We start from the raw sequence: 12,505 nt of genomic DNA, 5'->3' as shown, positions 1-12,505 counted from the left end.
CTACGGATGAAAGCTTCCCGGACGGAACGAGTAAAATCCCGCACCGTGCAGCAACGGGCACGATCTCTCGTGTGTCGGTCGGAGATGCAGATGGGTGGATTCGATTGCTTGAACTTCCACCCCACTCGATGGCCGATCATTCCGGGCGGGGCGAAGGCCTGTGGGAGGAAACCATGCCACCGACCGTCCCTTAGTTTGCTGCCTTTTCTTGTATGTTTGCGGTTCTTCGGCTTTAGTTTTCCGCACCACTTCCGTACCATTGTGTCAAAGATTGCAATGCACTGCGAGGCACGTGTCGACGTGTTCGTGCTCGATGCTAGATCCCTTTTATCATCACCCGCCCACTCCACTTTCTACTAACCAAGGATCCCGAAGTGATCCCATGTTTTGATGGAGAGTTCCTGACAAGTTTAACTCGGCGGTTACTGGAGATAAATGTTTTTGGGGACCTTCTCCCCCTCCCTGCTCGGTCCCAATTTTCCCTCCCAGTGGTGCACCTCTTGCACGTGAGCAGGGAGGACAGCTGCTGACAGCGTGGTGCATAAATTATACCCTAAAAATGTTCGGTCCGGCTTCGGTTCTTGTCAAGCGAAACCCACCACCGCAACGCCACCGAACTAACCAACTTTGGCCATTATTGTTGGACAAACAATGGCACGACATTGGCGAGCTTGCAGGAAGTGGGGAGTTTGCGAAACGACATATGCGAAAATTGCATAATTCAATGAGCGTGTTCGAAACGTTGTCAAATAATACCGTGTTCTGCAAGGCATCAAAAACACGGTCATGGATAAAAATGAACAAAAAAGTAGAGTAACATTAGATGCCCCTTTATTCAAAACAGAACGTTTGGAGTAAGCGGCGAAAGGTAATTTTGAAACTTTTTCCCAACCAAGGTCTCGGGCTGGTGACGTTAAGTGTACGTTCGCTTATGAAGCGCTAACCTTCAACGATACTTAATATTTAATGGTGGAAACGTAATGAATTTACAAACATAAAATAATCAAATTAATCCACCCAGCGGGTGTGTGTGTACGGTTTTTTATGGTTTATTTTTGGTGCTCCAAACCCGACCAACACACACGTGTAGGCGGTGGATATGCGCGAGCTTACTACAAGCGTAACCTAATTTTCACCGATGGTATCATTGAGCTTCATCTGGTTGTTTTTTACCCTCTCAGCCCCGCGGGACGATCCAGAGCGAAAAGCGAGGAAACAACGGTCGGTGTTTACTGTGCACACCACGACGGTATACGAGCATCCCTCATGTGCGGCACACATTTCTGTGGCGGAAAAATGGGGTGCGACTAAGATCAAAAGACCACCACAACCAAACCGAACCGAACTCGAAAGCAAACTTTTCACCCGCGGGAGGCCCACCCCGAGGGAACGGCAGGGCAATTTATTGCGATTTCCGAATTACGATCTTTTACCTTTCCCTTGGGGGCTAAATATTACGACCAGCCTCCCGTCAGGAGCAATGGAAACGAAGGTCCACAAGGGAAGGTAATTATAAATTTGTGTACGAATTTTTGTTTTGGCTTTTCCCTCCCGCAACTCGCTACCTCCACGGAAGCTAATACTGAAAGCGTGTAAACGGAAGAAGACGAACGTCCGTACACGAGGGTGGACGCGGAAGGGCGCGGGAAGTTGAATGGTAAATCGAGTTTTCACACCCGGCTTTCTTGGTGACTGAAACACGCGAAGCTGGTTTATCCCTGTGGTCGTTGAAGGTGGGGGAAATTTTAATGAAAACAGCACAAACAGAACCGAGGGGTGGAGAAGATGGTTGCTGGGCATAGGCCTTGCAAAATGGTAAGATTAATGAGCAAGAAGCGGTGAGGTGCGATAGCTTGGAGGCAAATGATGAAACGTGGTTTGAGAAAAAGCAAAACCCAATCTCGCAGCGGCCAAGAAGGCCACGAACAATAATTTCATGTCGGAAAATTATTGCAAACATCAAACACACCACATCGAACCAGGCGGATCGCGACCACATCCCCGACCCGACGTATATTGTGGCTTGCAACACCTCACCGCCCCTTTCTACCAGTATTCCTCGCCCATTCTTAAGCGATACACAAAATCCCACCAGGATGAAGGTAACCCTCACGAGACGACTTTACGCTAGCCGTCGGATTTGTCCGCCGAGAAGGTGAAAACCTTACGATCGTTCGAAGGATTCGAAAACCGCCAGCAGGCAGGAAGGAAGGGAGCAAGGAAGTGAAATGAAACTCCCGGCCTCCTTTCGCTGAGCTCGCCGGAAAATTATCTCGCAGCTAAACTAAGCAGAAAAAGAAACACAAAATACTTGCAGCCGGTTAATGACGTCAAACGGTTGCTGCTAAACTAAACGCACACATACTTACACAGACACACATATATACATTAACCGTGTGCCGTAAACAACTCCATAACCACCGGCTAGGGGAAAAGAGGAGAAAAAACAAGATCACCTTCAGGTTTTTACGATCCACACGCTGCGAGCTCGACATCAAACCGCGGCTTGATAAGTTACCCTAGGATGGTGTTTAAGTTTTCGGTCGGTGCATTATGCAATGAACAATATGGAATTTCTCTTAATCTAACCTTAAAGTAAAATAGTACAGCGTTTTAAATATTTGGCATTTGATGGCCGATACATGTTTTTACTAATCTACCTTTTTCGTTATGTTTTCCTTGTTTTCTATGTCTCTATTGTACGAAACTACTGTTTTGCAAAGTTTTTTTCAACTTTCATTCAGAGTCGTTACGTCTGAAGAGTTACTAATAACCAATCTATGTTGTCAGTTTTGTAATATTCAAATTTTTTACTAAGCTTTTCTTATTCATTTATGTTATATGTTCAATATGCCACGAGGTATTTTAGATTATAAAAAAATCTCTAAAAGAGACTGTGAAGAAGAACTGTGCAAGTGACTTAATAATTTAGTATTAAAAAATCTCCATGAACTTTATATAAATCTGAGTTTTTCTACAAATAATATCCCGTTTTTTTAATACGCATGTTTCTACCAAGTTTTCCTATTACTTTACGTTTTATGTTTAACAATACAAAAGGAATTTCAGATTTTTCTAAAATTTCCACAAGAAATTTCGAGAACTATGAAATCAACGTAATAGCATAGTATTGAACGATCTCTATCAGAGTTTAACGATGGAATGCAATATTTCTCTCATTTATAAAATTATGTTCCGATAAATTTCTTAATTATGGCAAAAAGTCTACTTGCATATTGCATACGACCTGTATCTAGCGAACCCGTCTGACGATACAATAATTATATTTGATGTTAAAAGCGAACCTAAGATTCCTGATCTTGGCATGAACGGTGACAAGCTTTGTCTTTCTCGCTCGGCAAACACGCAAACCCCACTGGTAAGAAAACCTCGACGATACTCGAAAGCATGTGGAAGGTGTGTAGCAGAACAAACAACGAAACCAACTTCAACGCAGTCAACCGATATGCCGGTATGCCGTGACCTCAAACATAACCTCATCGTGGGCGTTACGGTGCGCAAAGATACACACTCCGGCGTTCCGTGCGAGAACCCTTCCCGCGGTGGTCGCGTCCTTGCGCGAGCCTCATCGGTACGGTGAGGAAAAACAAACGGAGCATAAAATAATTAATTGGGTTAATTCCAAATATTTTTCCTCACGACGAGTGCCCGCGCCGTTGCCGGTGGGACGAGAAGGACGGGTGGTGAGACGCCACCTTTCCGCATCTGGACGATTGCTTCATCCAGTGCACATTTCCTCCAGCTGGCTGCAACCAACCGAATGCCCAGTTATTTTCGCACATCACGGAGCTGCGTATCCTGATGTGGTTTGACTTTTTGTAAATTATAAATTACTTTTCTCATGCCCCACTCGTTGCCGCGGTACGTGGTATCGCCCAGCGCCATCTGGCCACGGCCAACAGGAACCGCAAACGCGTTGTGCCGACGTTGACGACGAGGTCGCCAAGAAGCCATTTTTCATGCGATGCGAATAAACGCACCCCGCCGCCGGAATCTAATTTGAAGTTGTCGGAAAGCATTAAAACGGGACGGCCACTTGTGAACGCGGACGATAATGCACCAGGGGTCCGACCCAAGCCGAAAGTGCCCCGGCACTCGGGCAGCAATCATCGGAGGGCGGGTTTCGCGCGCGGGGGATCGGAAGATAATTTTGTTCGCTTTCAGCAGAACGGTGGTCTTTTGGTTGGCATTTTCCGGAAAGAGGCAGCGAAATGTTCATTACGGCTCCAAGTAAATGAAATTATCGGAAGCGCAATATCAGTGAAAAAGCATCGTTTAGTCTTCGTCCTATATTGAGGGGTGGAAAAAAGAAAGTGTTTTGTTTTGGGGAGGGTTTTTCTTTTCTTTGGACCAATTGATATTAGCTTTCGCGGTCGATGCTTTTGCTTCTTTGCATACCGATTTTGTTGCTCTGAGGCAGGTTTTACGTTAAGAACGACGTAAAATACGTAAACGTAACCAAATGTACCGATACTCGAAGATCACGAACTGAAAATCATGTAAATCAGCTGCGTATACCAGAAGGTAACGCTTTTTCCCAGCACCATCGTTACACGGTGGGACGGAGTGTACACAGTCCCTACGGTAGGAAAAATGATTACACGGCAATCAAGTGATAGCAAATCGGATAGCACATACACACGTATGGCGCCCTTCGCCTTTTCAAGGACATTCACGATTACGACGACCTCAGCCTTCCTGCAACATCTCCTAGAACGTCTCCCTTGCGAGCTGGAAAGGGTTTGTTGGTGTGTGGTGAGTATATATACCAGAGAAATGAAAAAGCAAAGCAAAATAAAGTTTTTTGCTGAATAATCCGGTTCCTCGACGCAATTGCTCGTGGTTTTCCCGACCCCCTCCCGACCCCCTCCCGACCCCCGCGAACCGGCCCGCACGCAAATCGAGCCGAAAGCCCCAAGGACAAGGGAGGGGGGAGCCGGAGAAAGGATGCTGAAGTGAAATATAATTTATCATCCGTGCGTCACGAGACAGGCGTGCGTCGCCTGGGAGAAGATGAAGCTAACGACGTTTTGCTTTTTCGGTTTCGGTTTCGGTCCTCGCCGTAATCGGAGTACTTCGGTCGTGCGCTGGGCAGATGGCATCATGATTCGGTTTTGTTTTACATCACCAACAATCACCAATTCGATCGAGATTTCTCAGTAGGTTAACTGTACACCGCCGGAGCAAATGAGCGCCGTGGGATTCCAGTTTATGTAATTGATATAGAGATTTCCTGGGAGTTGCTCTCTTGCGCTGTTGGAAAATCTTGTTTTCTTTGCTTAAACCACTGCCTGAGGGGCGTTATTTTTAACCATCATGTATATTGTGATATACACAATAACAATAACACAAAAAAGCAACAAAAAAAACCTACCCCATTACAGCAGCATTCTACATTCATTACATCCCACCGCTGGTGTTTTATTACCGCCAACACAATACCGTAACAAAACCGTGTTTAATTTTAATGGTGAATTAATGTTGCCCGAGTCGTGTCCGTCGGAAAGGCACTTCGAGTGGCACCATCCAGTAACGCCTTGTGCTGCCCGCCGAGACGAAATACAGTTCCCTACGCCATCCATCATTTAGGCTGCCATTGCTAAATTTATTGGCCCAGCGCCGACAACGCTGAGCGTTCGCGCTGTTAATTTACGCCAGGTGTTTAATGGGACGATGGGGAGGGGAGGGGGGGGGAGCTAAAATTTACTGCTCATCACCAGCGAAGGCACTCCCGGTCGGCCAAACATGTATACATACATACCCACTAAACACCTCTAATGTGCACACACCAACATACAAACATACACATGAACACAGCTCGCAGCTCATCTCGTTACGCGCAAATGTTTATTTGATTACGTATACGCCCCGGGGTTGAAGGTGCGGTCGGGAGAGTCCTCCTCCCGCGAGATCTTCCAATCTACAAGACATCAATTCCAATGATCATAAACCGGTGCGAACACGACCCCAACCAGCACCTTGTTGTTTCGTGTGTTCTGCCGTTACCATGCTGCAAGTTGGTTCGCCAATTGATTAAAGCCCCCGAATAGTTGTTCCGGTGTGAAATTGTGGATGTCGAAGGCATTTAGGAAGCGTTTACGAATCGATAGCTAGAGATAATGTTTCCGCAACTCACGCCGGACGCCGGAAACAACGATTGTCACATGGATCAGCACATTTGAATGGAAAGCTATACCATCCGAAGCAGCGTTCCTGTTATGCGGTTCGACCCAAAGGAAACCGAAATGTAGATCATCTTATTGCATGAAACAAAATAGGGTACAGGTGAATAACATCCACCCGGCGGGCCCATTACCATATATATGCATATAATAATTACACAAAGCAATAAGAAATACAATAACTTCGTTACGATAGAGCTAATAGCATCATTCGCATATAGTTGAAAGAGTTTAAGAATAAAACTAAGCGATTAGAAATCAAAAACCACCAGGCGGCTCCATCATTACTGAAAAAATGAATTCAGCAAAATAAATAGAAACATTCGGGATTCTCTGCAAAACATCTCATCATTACAGGCAAGAACATGTTACAAGGCGAAGGTCTTAAGAAACATAAAATTGGTCAACAGCGGAACAAATACCACCGGGAGGCTCCATTATATTTATTATTAGTTTAACTGATAATCGCAAGGGCTGCAAATCACTTTTGGAGTAAGTGCAAGTAGATGATAAGACAAATATATTGATGTATGTATCGTCAAAATAAGGCTTCGTGCAAATGCTATTACAAGAAACGTGAAAACCACCAGGCGGCTCCATTTCAATAAGCAAGACAAAATTTAGTTTATTAAAAAAAAAAAATACAACATAGTTCGTCAAACTGCATCAAATAAACCCTTTAAACATCCACTTTAACTGGATGCCATCTAAAAGACAGATCTGCACATAAAAGAAGTGGCTAAATGCAATTAAATTGTGCCAAAAGTTCACAGCAAACCAGAGTCGCCCGGCGGGCACAGCTCGTTGATTTACTGATGAACGCTTTGAGGAGCGAACAATAGAGAACCGCCGCACAGTGGAATACAGTAGAGAAATCCCGTGGACATTTCAAAGTTTATATGAATTTCTCAACGATTGTTTTTCGTCGACCGAAACTGAAGCAAATGCATGACCAAGGTCAATTTATCCATTGGAAAAACCAGACCATCCCGATTCGATATCGGTATCCTATGCCGAAGGCATACGTACATATTTCCGATGTTAAAAGAACAATGGCAGCACCGTAGTATGAAAATGGCTTGGTACTATAAATGTATGCAGTCAAAAAGCTATGTCTCTTACGGCACAGCATTTTGGTGACGAAATACTCCATAATGCGCGAGGTGGTAGTATCTTTCCTTAAAATACATAAAAAATACTTTTCAAAACTGACACTTTTTCTCTTTTTCCATTTTGGCATAGCACAGCTACAATATTTAACTGGGTATTAAATTGGTATTAAGACTTTTTCTTAGTTATCTATCTTAGTATCATTTAAGCTCAACCTACCATTAACATACAAATACTTTGAATTTTTTCCGAAATGTTCGCCTCTTATCTCAACGTGCGCTTTGGCGGAGACGAGCATTGCGAATCGCACAGTCCCCCACCCACGGAGTCCTGAAGAGGCTAAACCGATTCAAACGAAATCATGACCGCAAATAACGATACAATGGCTGCGAGGAGTCAGTGGAAGGAATAATGGAGACCGAGTTCGCTTTCACTTGCAAGGGCGATGCAACGACCGGCTTTGCTGCACGTTAGTGGAATGTTCGTCCGCAAAGTCAGTATCAGGATTAGGGGCCTTGGGGCGTTCGGTTGGTCGTGGGACACAACTAACCCAATGTCACATTGCTCCGAGGCGTTGGAAAACGACTCGAACCAGCCGACAACGAGCTGGTGTTCGTGTGGAAAGCTGTTGGAAATTTTATAACACGCTCAAAAGGATAACAATATACAATGAAGATTGCGAATAGGACCCTTCCTTCTGCCGCCCAAAATAGTCCTCGATGTGCCAATGTGAGTGATGCGCCTCGCAATCGGACATACTCTGCGCACGACCACAGTTCTATCTCTAGACAAAAATCTAGCGAGAAAAACAACGCTGGATGCGGGGCGCGTATAAATTCTTAAACCATTATTTCCAGCACGGCCAGCCTGCCTCGGGCGTGTCCCGCCGTGGAATCTCTTACGTTGCTCCTCGCCGACGATGACGTTTATGGAGTTTTCTCGAGCAATCTAGCGCGACGAGGCCGTCGAATGAGTTTTCGTTCACGGGACCATCCTTTTGTCCATCCGGCAGTGCCACGTTCTGCACTTGCCCTTTCCCTGTCGTTGCCGCGAATGGCCAAGTCACGCCCGTGCCGAGTGTTCACAGCGTGGCGAGAGTGGACTAGGACGAGTTGACGTAAATTGAACATGACCGCGGCAAGGACGGGCAGAAAGCGGGAAGGATAGTTCGGGAGCTGGTTGGTCGCTAGTGGCATCGTTCCATTTATTTGGGGCACGAGAAACTGGAGCGTTTGTCCGGGAGGAGCTAGAAGGTGTGGAAAGCGATAAAAGCAGCATGAAAGAACGGCAGCCATCGTAGCCGATCTTGGCCTTTATAATGACGTAGAGCATGATCGGGCGAGATGGAAGAAGTGGCAATAATGTCTTCGCTGCTAACGGCCCGTAAGGGCTGGCAAGAATGGCACCAAAGTTAACCGAAAAAGAACTGAACCGTGCGGAATACAGCAATGCCCTTGGTAGCGACAGATAAAATTTTTATTTTAATCACCATACGAACAGTGGGTATGTTATTTATCGTGAATAATTGAGAACTACTAAAAGCACGTCCATCGGAAAACTTTGAAACCGTTTGAAATTGTCAACAAATCGATATACAAATTTAGAAAAAATCTAGTTTATAACGTGTTCAATTCGGAATAAAGCGAAGGCAAAGTTTCCCGTCTACCCCGGCCCTTCGAAACATACGCTTCGGGAGAGTTCAAGCGGAATAAAGTTGTTCCATGGGAATCGGATTTTCTTGTCACAGGAGCAACACCACCACCGACTCGTGCCTGGCCAAGTATTACAACTGTGCTGCCCTTAACAGTCACTTTGGGAAACTTGCTGCCCTATCGCAGGTTACAACCTTCACCATCAGTGACTTTTTCCTTTTGTCCATTTTGCATGGCGCAGCTTGTGCCCGTTTCACTCGGTTTGTTTTCTTAGTGTGCCTCTGTGTGCGGTTGGATCGGAAGCTACCAAGGCAAACAATACTATGCAATATCATTGCAAGCTTGCACAAACAAAGAACTCCCAAATCAACCCAATCTGGCTGACGACGAACTTGGTCGTTGTGGGTGACACCCTTTTCCACCCTTCCTTCCACGCCAGAGGTCGTCCCGAAAACTGAGGCCAAATGAACGAGATATGCATACTATTATTTGCCAGCGTTTTCTCATGGCCATTTTTCATTACATTTACATGCCGCACCGATCCGTGTGCAAGCTGTTGGTTCTGCGAAGGGGAGAGTAAACAGCTGCAAGCGAGTGCATCCTGTGTTTCGGGGGCAGTCCGACCATCCCGATCCGTTATCGGTATCCCGTGCCGAAGGCATACGTACATATTTCCGATGGTAAAAGAACAATGATTGCAAATGAAGTTCCATAAGTAAACAACCTTGCGGTAGTCACAAGCAGCATGGAGCCAAACATAGGCACATTCACACACCTGCGAATGCATTCGACAATCAAAATGAATCAATTTAAAGCATAAAGATAGTCCGGAAGCTCATCATCAAGTAACATTTGTGATTCCAAACATTCTTAGAAAATGTTGAAGCGATTAGTATCCAACGAAGTGGTATTTTGGCGAAGTGATTTGAACGATTCGTTTCACTTTTTATCGTAACATTTGACAAATTGATTTCGAGTAGAAATATTTTTCTTGTAAATGTTTCACCGTTTCATCAATTTTCAACGAACGCTTGAACATTCCAGATAAACCCGAAACTTTCCTGCCAACCTCTGTTCACAAGCCAGTGGCAAATGTTCGACAAAAATCAACGTCCAATTTCTATTTACTACGTTGCCAATTTCATGCCGAAAAAAAACATACTGTTTGCCAACCAATCGGAAAACCATCCAAGCCAATCCAATCCGACCACCATCGTCAAAGAGTGTACTATATTCGTTCGCCTCATGATAGCATTTGGAGCGACATGTATTGAATGACTCCACCGGTAGCTGCTACTTTCCCTCGCTTTCTGTTTATTGCCTTCACATTTTGTTTTAATTTTTTTCCGTTTGGCTTTCCTCCCGTAGAACTCACATCGAAAACGATTCTAGGGAAGGAAGAAATAAAAAATTGAAAAAACGTCGCCGACGGCGACGCGGAAATTTAATAACATTGAAATGTGAAGTTTGCTATTCCCCTGTTGCTAATCGAACCATCATGGCAATGAACCGGAAACGAATCGTGCTGTCAGACGGAACCTGTACGTCCCCAGGGGTGGAAACCAGGAGAAATTTACCAGACATGGTATGCTTTTCTTTATGTTGCTTTGTGCCCATCGCCGACAAATATATACTTCCAGTCAAAAGCAGAAAGGACAACAGAACCGGCTGACAGCACTCACAAGCAATGCCGAAGTAGACTGGCTGAAACCCCTGCCAATACATCGTGAAATGGGACCAAAATCAAACAGCAGGCCCCAAAATCCACAGCTTCACAGCCCTGGGGGCGAACTTCGGAACGTGCGTCCCGGAGAAACGATCGCACGGTATCCGGTTGCGTACTTAAGATAAGCCTAAACTTTATCTGACGCTTGCTCCATCACGGCCGAGCCGGGAAAAGTGGGGGGTGTAGCGCGATCAGGATGCGCCTCGGCGACTTGCCCTCGTGGCCTCGGGTTATCAGCTCGTTCCGGCCAATGGGTAAACAATAAACAATGTCTGCAGTGTAGTAAACCAGCAGCCCGGCCCAGCCGGCCGTCCAGCATGTTATTTGGGTGTTATTTTAACGTGGACCTGATGGCGTTTTTCTCAGCCCTTCGCATCGCATAAACACACTGAGTGCCCATTTTACGTACGTTGCGCAATAAATAGAACTTTGCCGAATATGTTTTCCATTTCTCCTGCATGATTTTTCATTCTACTCAGGCTTATTTAACGGTGAAACCTATTTGATTCAATTAATTGAAATATTCAACGATCAAGCGATTTTTTTACATATATGCAAGTCGTCAACCGGTTCATAATTGCATCATATTTTTAAGCATAATAACGGTTAGAGAAAATTTTAAAATACAGGAGAATAAACACATTTCCAACATAAAGATTAAATTAAGACATGCTTACGCTAAAATATAGCCCTTGAAAATTTGATCAGGCAATTTGTGAAGTTCATCACGATCGAGTGAGAAAAACAAAAATTACAGTCATTTGCAATGGCCCTTCCATAAGTGAGTCCAAAAACTTAAAGTTTGTGCCCCGATTCTAAGGTGACAGACCGGTGGAAGACTTGTGGAAACAGTACTAGTGAAACAAGTGAAACCAAGGGCAAAAAATGAAATGGTCAACATTTGTTTAACAAGATACATCTTTTAAAAAATGAGTAAAACAATTAAATGTGATAGCTCGTAAAAAATCAGTATATAAACAATACATAAAAATAGAAAAAGATCTTTTTTGTGGCGCATTAAGTTATTAAAGTAAGATAATTTTACCTTGACAATCTGATGATACTTCGATACGGAACTGCTTCCTACGTTGCCTGCCTCTCGAGTCCAGTCGAAGAATTCCACGATGTTCCCAATTGCAAATTTTTTGTATGCTTTTTCTAATTCTCTTCACTACTGCTGGATCGTGTCTTTTGATCGTGTTGCTGGCATCGGCTGCAAAGCGCACTGGAACACTTCCACCGGAATACCGTGCTCATGGTTTTGCGCGGCCACCTTCGCCAGCGCTCACTCTCGTTGGCAAACCAGCAAACCTTTCTTCCAAGCACTTGGCTTTCTCCACTTTCAGTCGCGCTGGCTCACACTAAAAACCCCACGGCGTGCGGTGGCGGTTTCGCGTGTTCCGGCATCGAATTACGGTTCATCGAGTTTTCCCGGGCGCTTCCTAGAATATGGATTGATGTGGTGCGTCTTAGCTGTGCTAGATGATGCCAACAGCATAAACACACGCTCACACAGACACACCGACACACCAAACGGAGCGGTTGAATCGCGTCGAAAAATCTCGTATTTCCCTTGTAGTTTTCTTACATGCGCTTCGAGACCGTTCGGGGGTTGTTTTCCTTCTCAAAGATTGACCATCTCTTGCTGCTTGTTGGCACGGTCAACGGTGGCGAGAGGGCGGAAGAAAACACGACACCAGTGAACAAAGTGACTGTCCATGACGTTTTTCCGCCTTCGTTTTGGCTTCCTTGGATGATTTTGCCTTTTTTGTTTACTACTCTTTTTTTCTAAAGGATCGGGAAATTTTGAGAGC

General features: G+C 45.0%; 1 protein-coding gene across 6 annotated transcripts in view; it reads right to left on the bottom strand.

The window, feature by feature from the left end:
- LOC131263845 (diacylglycerol kinase 1) overlaps positions 1-12,505 on the bottom strand; it is an 83,522-nt gene that overhangs the window by 69,008 nt on the left and 2,009 nt on the right. For all 6 annotated transcript variants that reach the window (XM_058266109.1, XM_058266111.1, XM_058266112.1 and 3 more), the window contains exon 2: positions 11,737-12,133. The gene's annotated coding sequence lies outside the window, so the exon portion shown is untranslated. The remainder of the gene's footprint in view (positions 1-11,736; positions 12,134-12,505) is intronic.

Source organism: Anopheles coustani, chromosome 2 (genome assembly GCF_943734705.1).
Source record: "Anopheles coustani chromosome 2, idAnoCousDA_361_x.2, whole genome shotgun sequence".
NCBI lineage: Eukaryota > Metazoa > Arthropoda > Insecta > Diptera > Culicidae > Anopheles > Anopheles coustani.
This window is presented reverse-complemented; position numbering and strand designations above follow the sequence as displayed.